Source organism: Podarcis pityusensis, assembly GCF_964106645.2.
Source record: "Podarcis pityusensis genome assembly, chromosome: 9".
NCBI lineage: Eukaryota > Metazoa > Chordata > Lepidosauria > Squamata > Lacertidae > Podarcis > Podarcis pityusensis.
In genome coordinates, this window is record NC_138034.1 from 66993042 (window position 1) to 67010890 (window position 17849).

Below are 17849 nucleotides of genomic sequence, written 5' to 3' on the forward strand. Positions count from 1 at the left end.
CAAACGTGTCGCTTAAGACTCACCTGACAAGGCCCTCAATGGCAAAGACGTTCGGCTTTAATAGCAACAGGCTGCTAAACCGGAAGGCAAACAGCAGCTCCTTTAGAAATTTAGCAAAACCCTCTTTTGTTTGGGTGTTTTCCTTGGCACAGGACAGTAATTCAAGATCAGCTTTGTGTCTGCCGTGGCCACAAGCGCCAATTGTGCCTGCCCTAATTCATGGGTTTCGGAAAGAGAGCAAAACAAACCAGAGGCAGAAAATGGCAACCCCGGCTTTCCATTGTTTTTCCAGATGTACGTCCCTGGGATTCTTGCCCTGGCAGCATCTAATCACAGGTTTGGCCGTTATTAATGCCTGTGTGTTTCTTATACAGTTCCAATGTAGTATGTTATCAGGAAGCATGACAGATTAGCAGTGCCTTTAATTACAAGACAGACAGAAAGGTGTTCAACTGGGATTAACTTGTACAAGTGATCACCGTTTATGAGTCAGTGCCATGATCTGGTTTCCTTCTGGGCTTCCGATATCAAAAGTGTTGTTTTCGCATTCCCCACCTCACCGGCCTGTGGGAAGTTCCACTGTACAGTGGTACCTTGGGTTACAGACGCTTCAGGTTACAGATGTTTCAGGTTACAGACTCTGCTAACCCATAAATAGTACCTTGGGTTAAGAACTTTGCTTCAGGATGAGAACAGAAATAGCGTGGCGGTGGCAAGGCGGCAGCGGGAGGCCCCATTAGCTAAAGTGGTACCTCAGGTTAAGAACAGTTTCAGGTTAAGAACGGACCTCCAGAACGAATTAAGTTCTTAACCCGAGGTACCACTGTACAGTATGTCATTCCCACTGTTGGAGACCATATGCCTTGGAGACCAGCTGTTGGAAATCATGAGCAGGGAGGAAGCAGTTGTGCTCATGTTCTGTTTGTGGGTTTCCCAGCGTCATCTTGTTGGCCCCTGTGAGGACACGATTCCGGATTACATGGGCCTTTGGCCTGATCCAGCTACCTAGCCAGGACTTTCTTTTTGCAAAATATATGCTCTACCCAGCAGTGGGGGAAGAAAACGATTCATTGTAGACGTACCTGATTTGCACTTTCGGAATCAACCTGCAAACTGAAACACAGGAATCCACTGCTCTCTGAATTTTGCAATATAGTGCTTCAACCAAAACACACGTACAGAAATGAACATAGGAGGCAAGTCAGAACCTTGGCTGGCAGTCTTTGTTCCAATGCAGTGCGTAATAAACTGGTGCCCTTGGCCATCACCTTCAATAATGCAGTCAAATGATCTAAACATTTGCATGCCACATCTGCCGTATGGCGATTTCTAAATCTTCTGAAATGGGCCACCTTCCTCGTGAGTAATTACTGGAAAGCGCTTCCATTACAAGGTTATTAGTATGGATTGGACGTGTTGGGGAATGAAATTTAACGGTGACAGTGCAGAAGGGCTTTGATAGGCACTCCAGCCTCCGCCATCCCCCACTGCCATTTCAACATATCGCATTTGGCTGATATGACGAGCCAGGAGACTGAACATCTCCAGACCCCTGATGCCGCAAAGACAGACTGTGGCTTATCGAAAACTGAAGCACAACAGGCATAGGCTCAGTCTGGTTGCAATCAAACATAGCTTATTGTGGCATCATGGTTCTGCCACTGAGTGCAGAGAAAAAGGGACACAGAAGTGTTTGGAAGATAGCTAAGTCGCTGTAGCTTTCCAGCAACATGCAAGACCTAACTTTCTTAGGTTATTGTCAATATTATTTAATCAGTTGCCATGATTTACACCAAACCTCGTTTTCCCTCTCAGATACACATAGGATTGCTAGACCTCTAGGACTGACCTGAAATCTCCAGGTTTTCTTGGCCTTCTTCTAAGTGGTATGTGGACAGGCTGAATCTCTCTGGGCTGGGTGTCCATCAATATGTGGATGACACCCAGCTCTACCTCTCTTTCATTTTTTTTTAAAAATAATTTCTTTTTATTAAAGTTTTAAACAACAAAAAAAGAAAAACAACACACAGAAAAAACAATACAAAACTTAACAATATAAACACAAAACAATTAAAAACAAACTCTCTTTTCCATTTCCAATTTTAAGTTACTTATTTTCTGGACTTCCTCATACCTCCCTCTTTTGTATTCCAATCCACATTATTTGTCCAGCAGTTTCTTTTCCACTTTTTTAATCCCAATCTTTAATTTAATAAAATGTTAAAATATATAACTTCAACTTTTTTAAAAAAACCTAATCCTTTAATCTTAATATCATATAACTTTAAAGTTTCCCCTTTTAAAAATCAAATTTCCATTTCTTTAAACTTCTTTAATCTTAATCTTTAATCTTAATCTATCCTTGACTTTAACCTGTGCAGCTGGAAACCACTTGTTTTCAGTCCATCATCACTCTAACATTCCTTAATTTTGCAGTGTTTCTGAAGATAGTCTTTGAATTTCTTCCAGTCTTCCTCCATCGACTCTTCTCCCTGGTCTCGGATTCTGCCAGTCATTTCCACCAATTCCATATAGTCCATAAGTTTCATCTGCCATTCCTCCAGCGTGGGAAGTTCTTGTGTCTTCCAATACTTTGCGATAAGTATTCTTGCTGCTGTTGTTGCATACATAAAGAAAGTTCTATCCTTTTTTAACACCATTTGGCCGACTATGCCCAGGAGAAAGGCCTCTGGTTTCTTAGGGAAGGTATACTTAAATACCTTTTTTAATTCATTATATATCATTTCCCAGAAAGCCTTAATCTTTGGGCACGTCCACCAAAGGTGAAAAAATGTACCTTCAGTTTCTTTACATTTCCAACATTTGTTATCGGGCAAGTGATAGATTTTCGCAAGCTTGACTGGGGTTATGTACCACCTGTATATCATTTTCATAATATTCTCTCTTAAGGCATTACATGCCGTAAATTTCATACCTGTGGTCCATAACTGTTCCCAGTCAGCAAACATAATGTTATGTCCAACGTCCTGTGCTGCTCTACCTCTCTTTCAAATCAGAACCAGTGAAGGCGGTGAAGGTCCTGTGTGAGTGTCTGGAGGCGGTTGGAGGATGGATGGTGGTTAACAGATTGAGGATGAATTCTGACAAGACAGAAGTACTGTTTGGGGGGACAGGGGGCGGGCGGGTGTGGAGGACTTCCTGGTCCTGAATGGGGTAACTGTGCCCCTGAAGAACCAGGTGCACAGCCTGGGAGTCATTCTGGACTCACAGCTGTCCATGGAGGTGCAGGTCAATTCTGTGTCCAGGGCAGCTGTTTATCAGCTCCGTCTGGTACACAGGCTGAGGCCCTACCTGTCCGAAGACTGTCTCGCCAGAGTGGTGCATGCTCTAGTTATCTCTCGCTTAGACTACTGCAGTGCGCTCTATGTGGGGCTACCTTTGAAGGTGACCCAGAAACTACAACTAATCCAGAATGTGGCAGCTAGACTGGTGACTGGGACCACATAACACTAGTCTTGAAAGACCTCACTGGCTCCCAGTATGTTTCCGAGCACAATTCAAAGTGTTGGTGCTGACCTGTAAAAGCCTAAATTCTGGCCGGACTCTAAGGTCCAGTGCTGAGGGCCTTCTGGTGGTTCCCTCGCTGCGAGAAGCCAAGTTACAGGGAACCAGGCAGAGGGCCTTCTTGGTAGTGGCGACCGCCCTGTGGAACACCCTCCCACCAGATGTCAAAGAGAAAAACAACTACCAGACTTTTAGAAGACATCTGAAGGCAGCCCTGTTTAGGGAAGCTTTTAATGTTTAATAGATTATTGTATTTTAATATTCTGTTGGAAGCTGCCAAGAGTGGCTGGGGAGGCCCAGCCAGATGGGCAGGGTATAAATAGTAAATTATTATTATTAATAATAATATTGTAGTGTTAGTATTAGTATACTACTCTATACCTGAAGGTCTCAAGGCGGTTCACATTATCTCTGTGAGGACTGTGCAAATTATAGCATAGATATTCTGTGAGGTCCGCTCTTGTCCGTGTCCCTCTCCCAATTAACCTCCGTTTCCAGGGCTCACCATCATGACATCACCAGGTGCCACACCTAGATCTCAGGTACGGACCCTGAAATCTCATGATCTGGGATGCCTCTGACCTGGCAACCCCAGACAGACATATGCTTTAGAAGTCTTTCAAATCTTTATATGATATAAAAGAGGAAATGTGCTACCACAGCAGGGGGATTTCTTCTGCAGAAAAACTGTACATCTCTCATAAACAAGAAAAGGGACAATACATCACAGCGTTCCCCAGCCTGGTGCCCTCCAAAGATTTTAGGACACAATTCCAGCCCCAGCCAACACGGCTGTTCTGGCTGTGGCTGGTGGGATTTTTAGTCCAAAACTTCTAGAGGGCAGCAGGTTGGCCAAGGCAGATAAGCTGTATTGGGTTTGTGGCGGCGAAGCCTCTGGCAGGAGGGAGAACACACTGCAACATTTTGTCGCAGGGCTTGCTTGTAGGGTCTTTATGTGGCAAAGTTGCTTTCAATAAACTGGAGCCAGCCCTGAAGACATGGATTACAGCTCTCTCGGACTACCCAGATCAATAAACTATCAGCAGCAAACAATGTAAGATCAACACATAAAAACCGCTAGTTCTTTATTTTTTAAACGTCAAACAGGTAGGCTATAACTTTCAATGAGGCAGAACTCCTAGTCCCACAAAAATGGCTTTGTTCAGCACTTTGGGAAGAGCTGGTCAAAGGCAATCATTCCCCTTTTGTCTTTCGTACAATTCTTTCCCCGCATTACTATCAGCCATTAATTAATCTGTGAAGTTTCCCTTACTCAGTATTTTTTTTTTAACTTAATTATTTTGGCAAAGGAATCTTCAAAAGAAAAACCCGTTCTCTCTTGAGATCTGCAAGCTGTATATAAGCCTGTCAAAATCCGGGTGCAACCTACCCCCTGAGCTGGTCCCGAGGGTTAACCATGCAGCAAGGTCTGAGTCCAGTCCGAGGTCGAGGGTGCGGTATGGAGGCTGTCCATCAAAGCTGAAGCTGGGTCCAAGGCAGGGAGTTAGGTGAGGTCAGGAACTCGGGCAGGGTGCAGGCAGGAACAGGCTACCAACAATGTTGCTCCCGCAACTTGGGACTGGGACTGACTGGCTTTTATCTGCCCCGAGGCATAGGGCGGCCCTGGTCCACAGGTGACTTGCTTCTCCTGGCCTGGAGGCGAGCACTCCTCCTGCAAGAACTTAGTTCCCTCCGCCTCTCTGCCCTGAGCCTCTGCAGCTCAGGAGAAGCTGGAGGGTTACCAGACCCAGAGGCAACCTCAGCTTCCCCTGACGGGGCTGAGAGTGGAGCACCTGCAGGCAATGGGTCCTCCATCCCCTCAGGAGCCAGAGCAGACTCAGCTGGTGCCTGCACCTGAGGATCCAGCACAGGTGAGGACCCTTCAGGCTCAGGCCCCAGCCCTGGCTCAGCTGGTTCTGGAGGCGGGGACTCCTGTGCAAGCTGGGATTCCTCAGGTTCAGCCTCCGAGTCTGAATCCCAGGCCATCACACCCCATTTCTAACACACACACACATACACCTTGAGCTGAAAGAGTGGAGAGAAGGGGAAGAGAAGGCACAGAGAGAAGGGAGGGCAGTGATATGCAATGCTTCAAGCTCCACCCACTTTTGGCTCTGGCCCCACCCACCAGTATGGCATGCAGCCCCATGTCATCTGACCTGTGGGCCATCTGCATCCTCCTACTATAAGCCCCAGAGGACACATCAATCTGGAAGCTAGAAAGGAACTTTATTGTCTCTGTTAAACGAGAACAGAACAACCCTGAGAAGGTCATGACTCCATCCTGGTCCAGAGCCACCAAGTGGCCGAACTGTATAATGACACTATCCACGCAGCCCCTTTCTTTAGTAGTGAATTTCTCCTTTGGGGGAAAATAAGACAGGGGGCTTGGGGATCCTATTGTATCTCAGTTTGCTTATTTCCTCTTCCCTCCCAATCCATTTTCCTTTTGTGCCATGTATTCTTTTTAGATTGTGAGGACAGGGGCTATGTGGTTTAATTGTAGCAATCTGTAAGGTACTCTGGGAACAGGATAAAATGACTGTTTTGCTGGTAACGAGTGGGATTCTTAAGGCAAAAAGAGAGAGCATCCTGACTGTTATAAGCTTGAGAAGAAAACAAAATATAATTATTTTAGGGCTGCCATACATCTGAATTATTATTATTTTTGGAGTTTTCGCAAAAAAGCTCAACAACTTTAGCGTTGTTGGATTTCCACTTCTTGAAATATGGCAACCCTAGTGCAGACAATAGGTTGTTCTCTTACAGAATCTGAGCAAATGTTACGAATGAATGTTCATGCTTAACCTCGTGAACATTGCAAGAAGCAGCTGTCATGGGGCATCAATCCCAATTGTTTGGAGGCAAGAAAATGAAGCCATATATATGGCGCATGCCAGCGTTGGATAGTATTTCCTTTATGAATTTGGGGTATGGAATGTGTGGCATGCTGAGAGAGTTTTCTTAGAATACCTTCCTCTTCTCTTTTCAATAGCGGCTTCAGAGCCTCAGCCTGACCCACCAAGACAGGACATTTTGAGGGGTGAAATCCCCCAAAAGGATGTTACCTTTTTTCTGTATGCCGCAACAACTGCGAGAATATTACTAGCAAAGAATTGGAAGGAACAAGATTTACCAACTATCAAAGAATGGCAGATGAAGATGATGGACTATATGGAACTTGCCGAACTGACTGGGAGACTCCGGGACCAGAGAGAAGAGACGGTGGAAGAAGACTGGAAGAAGTTTAAAGAATATTTGGAAAAAAATATGTTAATATTTAAATCTTAGAATAGCTTTGGAAGTGGATATAGGCTGTAGGGTTAGAAGTAGAAGATAGTGTATTTTAAAATAGCATTATATGTAAGGGGTAAAATGTGAAGATTTTTGCGGTAAAAGTAAGTGTGATTTAAAAAATGATATATGTAAACTGCTAAAGATGAGGTAAAATGAAAATCAGATATGGGGGACTTGGGGAAGCTCAGCTAACAATGTTTAGAAAAAATAAGGATAAGACAAGAATTTGTTCGTATTGTTTGATTTTTCTGTTTGTGTTGTTTATTTGTCTTATAAAAGGAATAAAAACATTTGAAAAGAAAAAAAAAAAGACTGGACATTTTGAAGGGAGCAGCAGCCAGTTTAGGACTTTAGCTATTAAGTCTGAGTAAGGTGGCCATGTGGCCTCCTTTTCAGAAGTGAGTCCTCTCTTAGAAGCCCTTTGCTAGGCAGTCCTCTCCCCAGTCCAAGTCCTTGCTTGGTTGGCAAGTCCAATTTAAATATAAATAACCTTAGAAAGAAGAGGAGGAAGGGCCCCCCAAAAATTATTACATTTGTATACCACCCTATGCCCATAGATCACAGGGCAGTTCACCACATAAAATTACAATACATTAAAAAAACCACAAAACACATAATAAAAATAAGAACAAAAACAAAGCAATAATTCCCTCTTCTGCAACACATTCAAACTGACAACGGATGTAAATCAGACAAAGGCCTGGTTAAAGAGGAACGTTTTTGCATGACACCTAAAGGTGTATAATGAAGGTGCCAGGCGAGCCTCCCTAAGGAGAGCATACCCACAAGCAGGGAGCTAAAACAGAAAAGGCCCTGTTCTCGTGTTGCCACCCTCTGGACCTCTCACGGAAAAGGCACACAAAGAAGGGCCTCAGAGGATGCTCTCAGGGTCGGGATCGGTTCATATGGAGAGAGGCAGTCCTTGGGTATTGTGGACCTCCGCCGCTGCCCACCAACATTGTCTGGCAGCAGTTCTCTGGGGTTTCAGGCAGGGGACCCAACGGTCTCTCCCTGCCTGACTTGGGGATGCTGGGAGGTCAACCTGGGACCTCCGGCACGAGATCAAATGCTCTGCTGCTGAGATATGGCCCTGCCAAACCTTAGACAGAGGCAGGCACACAGGTCACAGTCTTCCATACAACAGTGTGACATAAAGGTAAAGGGGACCCCTGACCATTAGGTCCAGTTGTGGCCGACTCTGGGGTTGTGGCACTCATTTCGCTTTATTGGCCAAGGGAGCCGGCGTACAGCTTCCAGGTCATGTGGCCAGCATGACTAAGCCGCTTCTGGAGAACCAGAGCAGCACACGGAAACGCCGTTTACCTTCCTGCTGGAGCAGTACCTATTTATCTACTTGCACTTTGACGTGCTTTCGAACTGCCAGGTTGGCAGGAGCAGAGACCGAGCAACGGGAGCTCACCCCGTCGCAGGGATTTGAACCGCCAACCTTCTGATCGGCAAGTCCTAGGCTCTGTGGTTTAACCCACAGCGCCACCCGCATCCCACAGTGTGATATGCTGTGTTTCAAATGGAATGAGAGCCGGTATGTCTAAATCTGCATCTGTATGTGTGCATTAGCATTTAGAAATGCTATGCTCACCTGTATCTCCTTTCGCCATCTCTTTTGATGATGCCTTCCAATCGATAGTTGGTTAGAGCGTGCTGCTGATAACACCAGTCTTGTAAGTTTGCTACAGCTGGAGTTTGGAACAGCTGGATATTGCAGGGGGGTGGACCAGATGATCCTTAGGGTCCCTTCCAAACGATTCCGATTTTTTGGAGATGCGTAAATGGGAGGGTATGAGAGCCAGAGTCAGTGGCAATTTTTACACAGCCGGAGTCTGGTTTGGCCTAAGGAAGTTTCCTGCATTAATAACATTGCTTATCGTTTGAAAAGGAGCAAGGCTTGATTGGTATTCTAAAAATCCAGGCTGCGGCATGACAAAACATATAAATTATGTCACTGAGTTAGGGAAGGAAAGCGAAAAGATGTCCCATTTATTGAAAAATGGTTTCTGCGTGTTGCTTTATGGAATGAGAAGCCAACAATCTATTCTTCTTATTTCCTGATACTTCTCAGTATTATTCTCCCACCCGCCCCAACCATAAGTTTAGTTAGAATGCCATGCTTCGAATTAACTCAGAGTGTCTCCAGACTGTCACTATTTTGCAGGGAGGAATTTAAATGCATACTGCAAATGTAAGTTTGCACAATTAAAATAAATTAAATCATCTGTCACTCTGGTGCAACAAATCCACTTTCCCCCCCGGGGGGGTGGGGCAGGTTTTTTTGCAGTTGGGAAGTGATGGGAAAATGTACTGAAAAGTATGAATGAATGGCTTAATGGAAAGCAAATCAGGATGAATGGTCATTGTTGTATAGCGGCCTTGCAAACAGATTGCAATGAATGCTCCATAAAGATGAGACATAATCTAGCAACCAAGTGCAAACTGTGCGCAAGCTAATCAAGATGAACGCTGAATAAACAGGGTGTCTGGAGGAGTCGTTAAGCTATATTAAAAATCATTCTGAAAGCTATGGTAGTCTCATCCCCCTGAGATTATTTCCTCCCCAAGACCTATTTACATAAATTCCTGTTTTGCCCCGTTAAAAATAAAAACGACGTTCTGCATCTGCTATGCAAGATTTCACTCTTTGACGGATCGCTAGGAACTTGGAAGAAGTGTTTGCAGTTTTAGACGATGCATGACCTTAGCAGTTGTAATCCGATTCTCTCCTTTTTAAAAACAGTATTAATAGATTGGAAGCCCCAACTATGGCGCAGCTTTGACAGGCACAGATTTAGAGGCTGCTAAACATTTGACAAACGGGGAGAGGCTTTCCTCCCTAGTGAGCAAATCCTTCGACTCGGAACCAACGCCTGAACAGGGCAGCCCAACTCCTGACATGTCGCTTTGCAGACTCTACACCTCCCTATAGCTACAGACATGTGCCCTTCTCATTTCCCCCCGGGAAATCTCTGCTAGCAACCCTTTTCCATGTGCGGACTCTGATGGAGCGACTTCAGAAGGAGGGATCAGATAAGCGCCAAGCATTATATTGCAGTCGGCTGCTCTTTGATGTGATTCGAGTTTGTATCTGGCCATCAGCTGCACCATTTCCCCCGTCTGAAACTTTTTGCATTAAAGTTGTGTTTGTTATCAGAGCATAGCAAGAGCCTTCTGGATCCGGTTATGACCCATCTAGTCCTTCTGGATCCAGTTGTGACCCATCTAGCTTTAAAGGTCAGCACTAACACTTTGAATTGTGCTGGGAATGTACTGGGAGCTAATGTAGGTCTTTCAAGACCGATGTTATGTCTTACAAGAAAGGAGATTCCTACTAAACATCAGGAAGAGCTTTCTGACAGCAAGAGCTGTTTGACAGTGGAACGCTCTCCCTCGGGAGGTTGTGGACTCTCCTTCCTCAGAAGTTTTGGCCATCTGTCAGGGATGCTTTCGCTGAATTTCCTGCAATGCAAGGTGAGCCTTGGGGTCCCTTCCAACTCAATGATTCTATTATACTAAGTCAGCGCTGCAGCAAAATGTTGCAATACGAAGAGCTTTTGTTAAGCCATGCTCCTCTCCCCGTCTCCCAGGTTTTCATCCTCTCCTGACACTCAGAATCCTGAGCCCAGCACACATGCTCAGTCCCCCATTAAGTCATTTTGGAATTTCACCCGCATTGGGGTTTATGTTCCATTTGGAAAAATATTGGGAGTTTCCCCCAAGCTTTTTGGCGCCAGGCTTGTGCATGGAAGGTGGCATTTGGGCAAGGGAAGGATAATCTTTGGCAATCACTCGTAGCTGAGTAAGATTGTCTTGCATAAACACGGTACTAACAGTAAGTGACTGTGGAGGCCAATTCTGGATCCGCACATCTTTCCACAGTGGGGACATAGCTTTCCGGGCAGGAGTTGATCATGGTGTGGGTCTGCCAAGCGTGCCTTCCTCTTAGCATGTTTCTCCCTTGCATCCTGAGTTTGAGTGTCTTCAAAACGCATAACACCTTCAGTAAAAGCTGTTCTCCAATTGGAGCGCTGGCAGTCCAGTGTTTCCCAGTTGTCAGTGCTTATAATGCAATTTGTAAGATTTGCCTTGAGAGAGTCTTTGAACCTCTTTTGCTGACCATCAACATTACGCTGGATAATAACACAGTGAAGGAGGATATAAGCAGAGGTAGCAACCGTTGTTCTGCCAAGGGACAATTTTCAGTTTCCCTCATGGCTGCCTCAGATTAGAATTCCGAGTCCTGAGCTACATTATCTTGATGGGGTTAGTCTCAGATAAGTGTACAGTGGTACCTCAGGTTACATATGCTTCAGGTTACATACGCTTCAGGTTACAGACTCCGCTAACCCAGAAATAGTACCTCAGGTTAACAACTTCGCTTCAGAATGAGAACAGAAATTGTGTTCCGGCGGCGCAGCAGCAGCAGGAGGCCCCATTAGCTAAAGTGGTACCTCAGGTTAAGAACAGTTTCAGGTTAAGTACGGACCTCCGGAACGAATTAAGTAATTAACCCAAGGTACCACTCTGTGTGTGTGTGTGTGTGTGTGTGTGTGTGTGTGTAAAAAATGCACACAAGAAGATGGGTTACAATGATAAAATAAATAAATCGACCATAAAAAAGAAGTTGTTAAAACACATTAAAAACAATTCCATATATAAAACCAGTGCTTTTTTTCTAAAAGAAATTGTTTAGGGGTACTCTTATTTTCCTACTCATGTTGAAATACTGCCCCTCAATGAGGCCAAACTTAGATTCACAAAATGTTTAGGGGTATGTGTACCCCTGTGTACCCCCAGAAAAAAGCACTGAATAAAACAATGTGTGCTTCCACCAGCAGTTTCCTTCAGAGACTGTGCAAACAAATTCCATGTATAAAAGCAGATTTTAATGTGTGGTCCTCCCTGCTACCGTTTTATTGTTACAATAACCCTGTAAGGTAGGTTAGGCTGAGCATTACTAAGTCAGAATCTGGAAACTTGAGGATTAGAAATTTGAATTACAAAGGAAATCTGGCGAGAGGGCTGAATTCCACAGCCAGGATCAAATGATCCACTGTAAACATGTAGTTGTCCTGGGCTGCTTTCCTCGGCAGAAGCACCTCCATCCATAGCCACTGGATTAGCTTTAAGTATTCTGATAGATGCTAATAAATCACTGTTCTCATCCTCACTTTCATAGCCGCAGTGAATTCTGTCTGCTTAAAGACCCATGAGAGGAAAGGGGTTTGTGCTGTGTGGAGAATGAGCACCCTCTGGTGGCAGCAGTGTTTTATACCTTTATTCCACACCGAAATAAAGGTAGTCATTCCTGGACCAATAATGCAATTGCACAGGGATTTTTTTCCAGCAGGAAATTATATTTGGACACCCAGATTTAGCAAGAAAGCTGTGGCTCTTCAGATTGTGCCAGCGTGCGATGCAATGCTTTTCCGGTTCACCTTGAACAAGTAAACCACAGTCAAAATGGAGAATGTTGGACTCAAGACTTGGAATGGTTAAATTTGTTGCACGTTGGTGGGGAAAGCGACTGACTAAACAAAAAAGTGACTAGCAACAAGTGTGATCCTGTGTTGACCCAGCACTTTGGGGAAAAAGCAAAGTCCACGGTAGGGATCCTTAAGAATGAGGTTGTGAGATCACGCCACCGTTTATGATTGTCGGGCGCCTTCCTGGAAGGTGCATTGGCAATTGTAAAGGTTGCATGAAAGCGCCTCTGGGAAGCTGGACCTGCAGCTGTGGGAAGCAGAGGACAGTGGCATAGCGTGGATTGCTGGTGCCCGGGGCAGGCAAGTTGCCGACGCTGCTGGAGTGTCCTCCCTGGAACCAAATAGGACCCAGGGGAGCCCAGCCAACCAGCTGCCGTGTTCCTTGGTGGGCAAATGCCCCTTACGCCTGCAGAGCGGAGCACCAGACCATGCTAGGTTCACCCCTTGCTCACTTTCTTCCATCTGCATTTGCTTACACTAACTAGGGAGAAGTCTTCAATACGATGCACAACAAGGTTGCTGAGGGACCTGGCATGGAGGGGAGTCCCAAGGACCAGCTGGTGGTTTGTGTAGAGGAGACAGTCCTCTCCCCCTCTTTAGGAAAAGAGAGTGGCACATTCCACCTGGCCCGTCTTCTGCACCTAAGCTAGCCAGTGGCCTGCAGATGGACACAGATGTCTCACCGCATTGACAAGGCATTGACGCAAGATTCAGCTGATGTCAGATTCGGCTCACGGAATGGAGGCCACCATCTTGTTTGTTGCCTTAGGCGGCAGAATGCCTTGAGCCGGCCCTGCTATCCCGGCAGAAGCTTTTTGAACCTGTTGTGTTGATTGAAAGAGGTAGGGGCGCTCAGTCTTTTGCCCTGAACAGTCACAGAGCGGCCCGCATTCCCCCGGGCTCTTGGCCACCTATCTCTAGGGCAGGGATGTCCAACAAGTTGATCCTCGGGAGGTCGTAGTTGATTGCGGGCTCATTTTCCTTTGCTTTTGCCTAAGAGCACCCGGTCCTGGCCCCCCTCCCCTGCCTGCCTGGATTTTCTCTTGATCTCTGAAGATGGAGTTTTTGCTGTGCGGCAAAATGCTTCCACAGTGCTGTTTTGGTGAGAAACCCTTCCACCAAAACGGAACCTTTATAAAAATTGGTGCATTTCTCCCTAAAAAAGCTCAACAACTTTGACCTGAACCCCTTAAAAGGGGGGTAGATCACTGCCAGATTTTAATGTTTTTAAGTTGTATTCATTCAACTTGTTTTTATTACTGCTTGTTAGCCGCCCTGAGCCCAGCCTTGGCTGGGGAGGGCTGGTATAAATAAATTATTATTATTATTATTATTATTATTAATGCTGAAAATAGATGGTGATAGATTGGCCACCCCTGCTCTAGGGCAACTGAGTTCCATTGCTTCTGGCAAGCAGCACTCCTTGTTAGGAAACATTCTTCCAACCAAGTGTGGAAGAGCAGTTCATGATGCACTGCTCAACAAACTGGAGCTGCTTCCATAGCAAAGACTACCCAATGGATAATAATAATAATAATAATAATAATAATAATAATAATAATAATAATTTATTATTTGTACCCCGCCCATCTGGCTGGGTTTCCCCAGCCACTCTGGGCGGCTTCCATAGAAACAAAAAATACAGTAAAATATCACAGATTAAAAACTTCCCTGAACAGGGCTGCCTTAAGATGTCTTCTAAACATCAGGTAGTTATTTATTGCTTTGACATCTGATGGGAGGGCGTTCCACAGGGCGGGCGCCACTACCGAGAAGGCCCTCTGCCTGGTTCCCTGTAGCTTTGCTTCTCGCAATGAGGGAACCACCAGAAGGCCCTCGGCGCTGGACCTCAGCGTCCGGGCAGAACGATGGGGGTGGAGACGCTCCTTCAGGTATACTGGGCCGAGGCCGTTTAGGGCTTTAAAGGTCAACACCAGCACTTTGAATTGTGCTCGGAAACGTACTGGGAGCCAATGTAGGTCTTTCAAGACCGGTGTTATGTGGTTTCGGCAGCCGCCCCCAGTCACCAGTCTAGCTGCCGCATTCTGGATTAGTTGTAGTTTCTGAGTCACCTTCAAAGGTAGCCCCACGTAGAGCGCATTGCAGTAGCCCAAGCGGGAGATAACCCTTGAAGGGTCTGGTTCTGCAATTGGATTGCATCCAATTGCAGAACCAGACCCTTCAAGGGTTCCTATTTTCCAGGGACAGTCCCAAATTTACAGAAGCTGTCCTGGTTTCTGATTTGATCCCTGAATGTCCTGCTCTTCCTTAGGACGTTCCTATTTTCACTGGAGAAATGTGGGAGGGTATGGACTTATGTGACCCCCAAGCCCAGGAGATAAGTAACTATACAACCTTTAGAATACATCTGCAGTTTTTTTTAATGTTTAATGCTTTATTATGTTTTTTTATTTACAGTGGTACCTCTACTTACGAACGCGATCCATTTAAGTAGAGCGCCACTACTGCACGTGTGTGAAGCGTGATAGAGCACTTCTGTACATGCGCAAAGTGAGTAGATCGCTTCTGCACATGCAGTGAACCCGGAAGTAAACACTTCCGAGTTTGCCGCATTCCTAACTTGAAAAGCCGCAACGTGAAGAAAAAGTAACACAAGGTATGACTGTATGTTGAAAACTACCCAGAGTGGCTGGAGCAACCCAATCTGATGTGTGGTTTATACATATTGTTATTATTGTTACTATTATGGTAAAGGGACCCCTGACCGTTAGGTCCAGTCATCACCGACTGGGGTTGCGGCGCTCATCTCGCTTTACTGGCTGAGGGAGCCGGCGTACTGCTTCTGGGTCATGTGGCCAGCATGACTAAGCTGCTTCTGGCAAACCAGAGCAGCACACGGAAACGCCGTTTACCTTCCCGCCGGAGTGGTACCTATTTATCTACTTCCACTTTGACATGCTTTCGAACCGCTAGGTTGGCAAGAGCAGGGACCGAGCAACAGGAGCTCACCCCGTCGCGGGGATTCGAACCGCCGACCTTCTGATCGGCAAGTCCTAGGCTCTGTGGTTTAACCCACAGCGCCACCCGCATCAAGGACGTACCTATTTTCATTGGAGAAATGTTGGAGATTATGCAGAACCCGAGCCCGATCTCCTTTTGATAAAAGTAACATTGACAGTGATAGCTTTTCATCTCAAAATTGTTTTCAATGTAGGAATCACTCTTTCTTTATAGAATGCCATGTTAACATTTGAAACTTTAAAAAAGACCGTTCCAATTTATACCCTGGATTTAGCCCAGCAGGAAAGGCAAAAAACAAACCCAAGCATTTCATCCATGCTGTTCTGAGTGCCACTGTCTACTCATTCATCACGGCCAGGAAATGTAGCAGAATGATCATAGCTTATCCTGTTGTGAGTATTGACTGATATAGAAAATAGGGGCAATTGGCCTTTGCTGCCCCACAATATCACCATTGACTCTGGAGAAACGTATTGTTGATGCTGCTGTTTAAAAGCAAATGCCGAAGTTTGTTTGCCATAATCTGAGGCCAGAAACAAGACGAATTGCGCAGGTGAGATCAAGCTGGAGAGCTCTTCACGAGGGTGCAGAAACTGCAAGCATCTCAGGCCAAGCTCACCTGGCTAGTTTTCAGCGCGTGCTAAAAACTTTGTTTAGGCAAGGCTGCCCAGACATGTCATTTTAACAGGTAACTGCTGGCTTTTACTAATTTTGGGGTGCGTGGAGAGAGGTTGTTGTTTTTTAACACCAGATTTTATTGATATTTTTAGTGTCTAATTTTATATAAACTACACAGCGGTTTGGTCAATTAAACTGTATATACATCCTGTTAAATATATAAATATTTTGGAAGCAGTTAATGTGTGCCTTGTCTCTGTTACGTTGACTGGTTGCTGCAATTTTCTTTGTTTCGAAGATGGCATGCTCCTAATAAAAAAGGAATTAAAAGTTTTCCTACTTCTAAAAGTCTAGGCAACTAATTGCGCGTTGGGGCAGCGGCTATAAACTCTTTCCTAGAGATTCTCACCACTTATTGTCCTCTTGCTCCAAGAGTATGGAAGACAATCTTACTCAGCTATGAGTGATCACCAAAGAGAGAAAGACGGGTGTCAAAAAAAAATTCAGAGGGCCAGATGTGATGAAGTGAAGGGCCGTGACCTTTTTTTAGGACTGAAGTTGAGCTTTTTTTTTAAGGGTTGAAATAGTTGAGCTTTCTTTAGGATTGATGTTGCTTTTTAAAAAAAAGATTTTACCCCAGGAAATAGACTGCTACAGGGGCCGAATTAAACCAACCGGCAGGCCAGATTAGGCCCCTGAAATGGACTTTGGACATTCCTGCCCTAGAGACTTCCAACATTTTTATAGACAGGTCTTGGACTAGTCAAGGTGTTTTTAAACTGGCTACAAGCAATGACAAACCTAGACAGCATCTTAAAAAGCAGAGACATCACCTTGCCGACAAAGGTCTGTATAGTAAAAGCTATGGTTTTCCCAGTAGTGATGTATGGAAGTGAGAGCTGGACCATAAAGAAGGCTGATTGCCGAAGAATTAATGCTTTTGAATTATGGTGCTGGAGGAGACTCTTGGGAGTCCCATGGACTGCAAGATCAAACCTCTCCATTCTGAAGGAAATCAGCCCCGAGTGCTCACTGGAAGGACAGATCCTGAAGCTGAGGCTCCAATACTTTGGCCACCTCATGAGAAGACTCCCTGGAAAAGACCCTGATGTTGGGAAAGATGAAGGGCCGACTATGCCCATGGCTGCAAATTCATGCTTCATTCTGTATTGTTCCAGCTCGAGTGGCTTTTGGTTTTATTTGCTCCTCTACTTTAATATTATGGGACGCGGGTGGCGCTGTGGGTAAAACCTCAGTGCCTAGGACTTGCCGATCGCTTGGTCGGCGTTTCGAATCCCTGCGGCGGGGTGAGCTCCCGTCTTTCAGTCCCAGCTCCTGCCCACCTAGCAGTTCGAAAGCACCCCTAAGTGCAAGTAGATAAATAGGTACCGCTTTAAAAGCGGGAAGGTAAACAGCGTTTCCGTGTGCTGCGCTGGTGCTGGCTCGCCAGAGCAGCTTTGTCACGCTGGCCACGTGACCCGGAAGTGTCTCCGGACAGCGCTGGCCCCCGGCCTCTTAAGTGAGATGGGCGCACAACCCTAGAGTCGGACACGAGTGGCCCGTACGGGCAGGGGTACCTTTACCTTTACCTACTTTAATATTACATTTTTATCGTTTGTTTTAAAATTGTGTTCTTATTGCTAACCAACCCAAGTACCAAGCATGTGAACCAACTATAGGACTCATGTTCTACTTGTGGGCTTTCCTAGACATCAGGTTGGCCACTGCGAGGACAGGAAGCCAGACCAGATAATCCTTTGGTCTGATCCAGCACAGATCTTCATATACTCCTCTGCTTCGTGGCAGCACAATATATTTTTTTTACCTCTCGGACCAGTTCTTGTAAGGATTTAAGAGAACCAGACATGTCAAAGTAGAGGAACCAAGATTGAGAAACTGGTTTGTCCAATGACACCCAGTTTGTGGACC

The 17849-nt window shown here is 45.4% G+C and overlaps 1 long non-coding RNA gene across 1 annotated transcript; it reads right to left on the bottom strand.

Annotated features, from left to right (window-relative positions):
* Nucleotides 1-12100: 12100 nt before the first annotated feature.
* On the bottom strand, nt 12101-13837 carry LOC308485493. The gene is made up of 2 exons (XR_013990568.1): nt 13695-13837; nt 12101-13231 (listed from the first exon to the last, which is right to left on the bottom strand). It is a non-coding gene; the product is annotated as an uncharacterized lncRNA (long non-coding RNA).
* Between the last annotated feature and the right edge of the window lie 4012 nt (nt 13838-17849).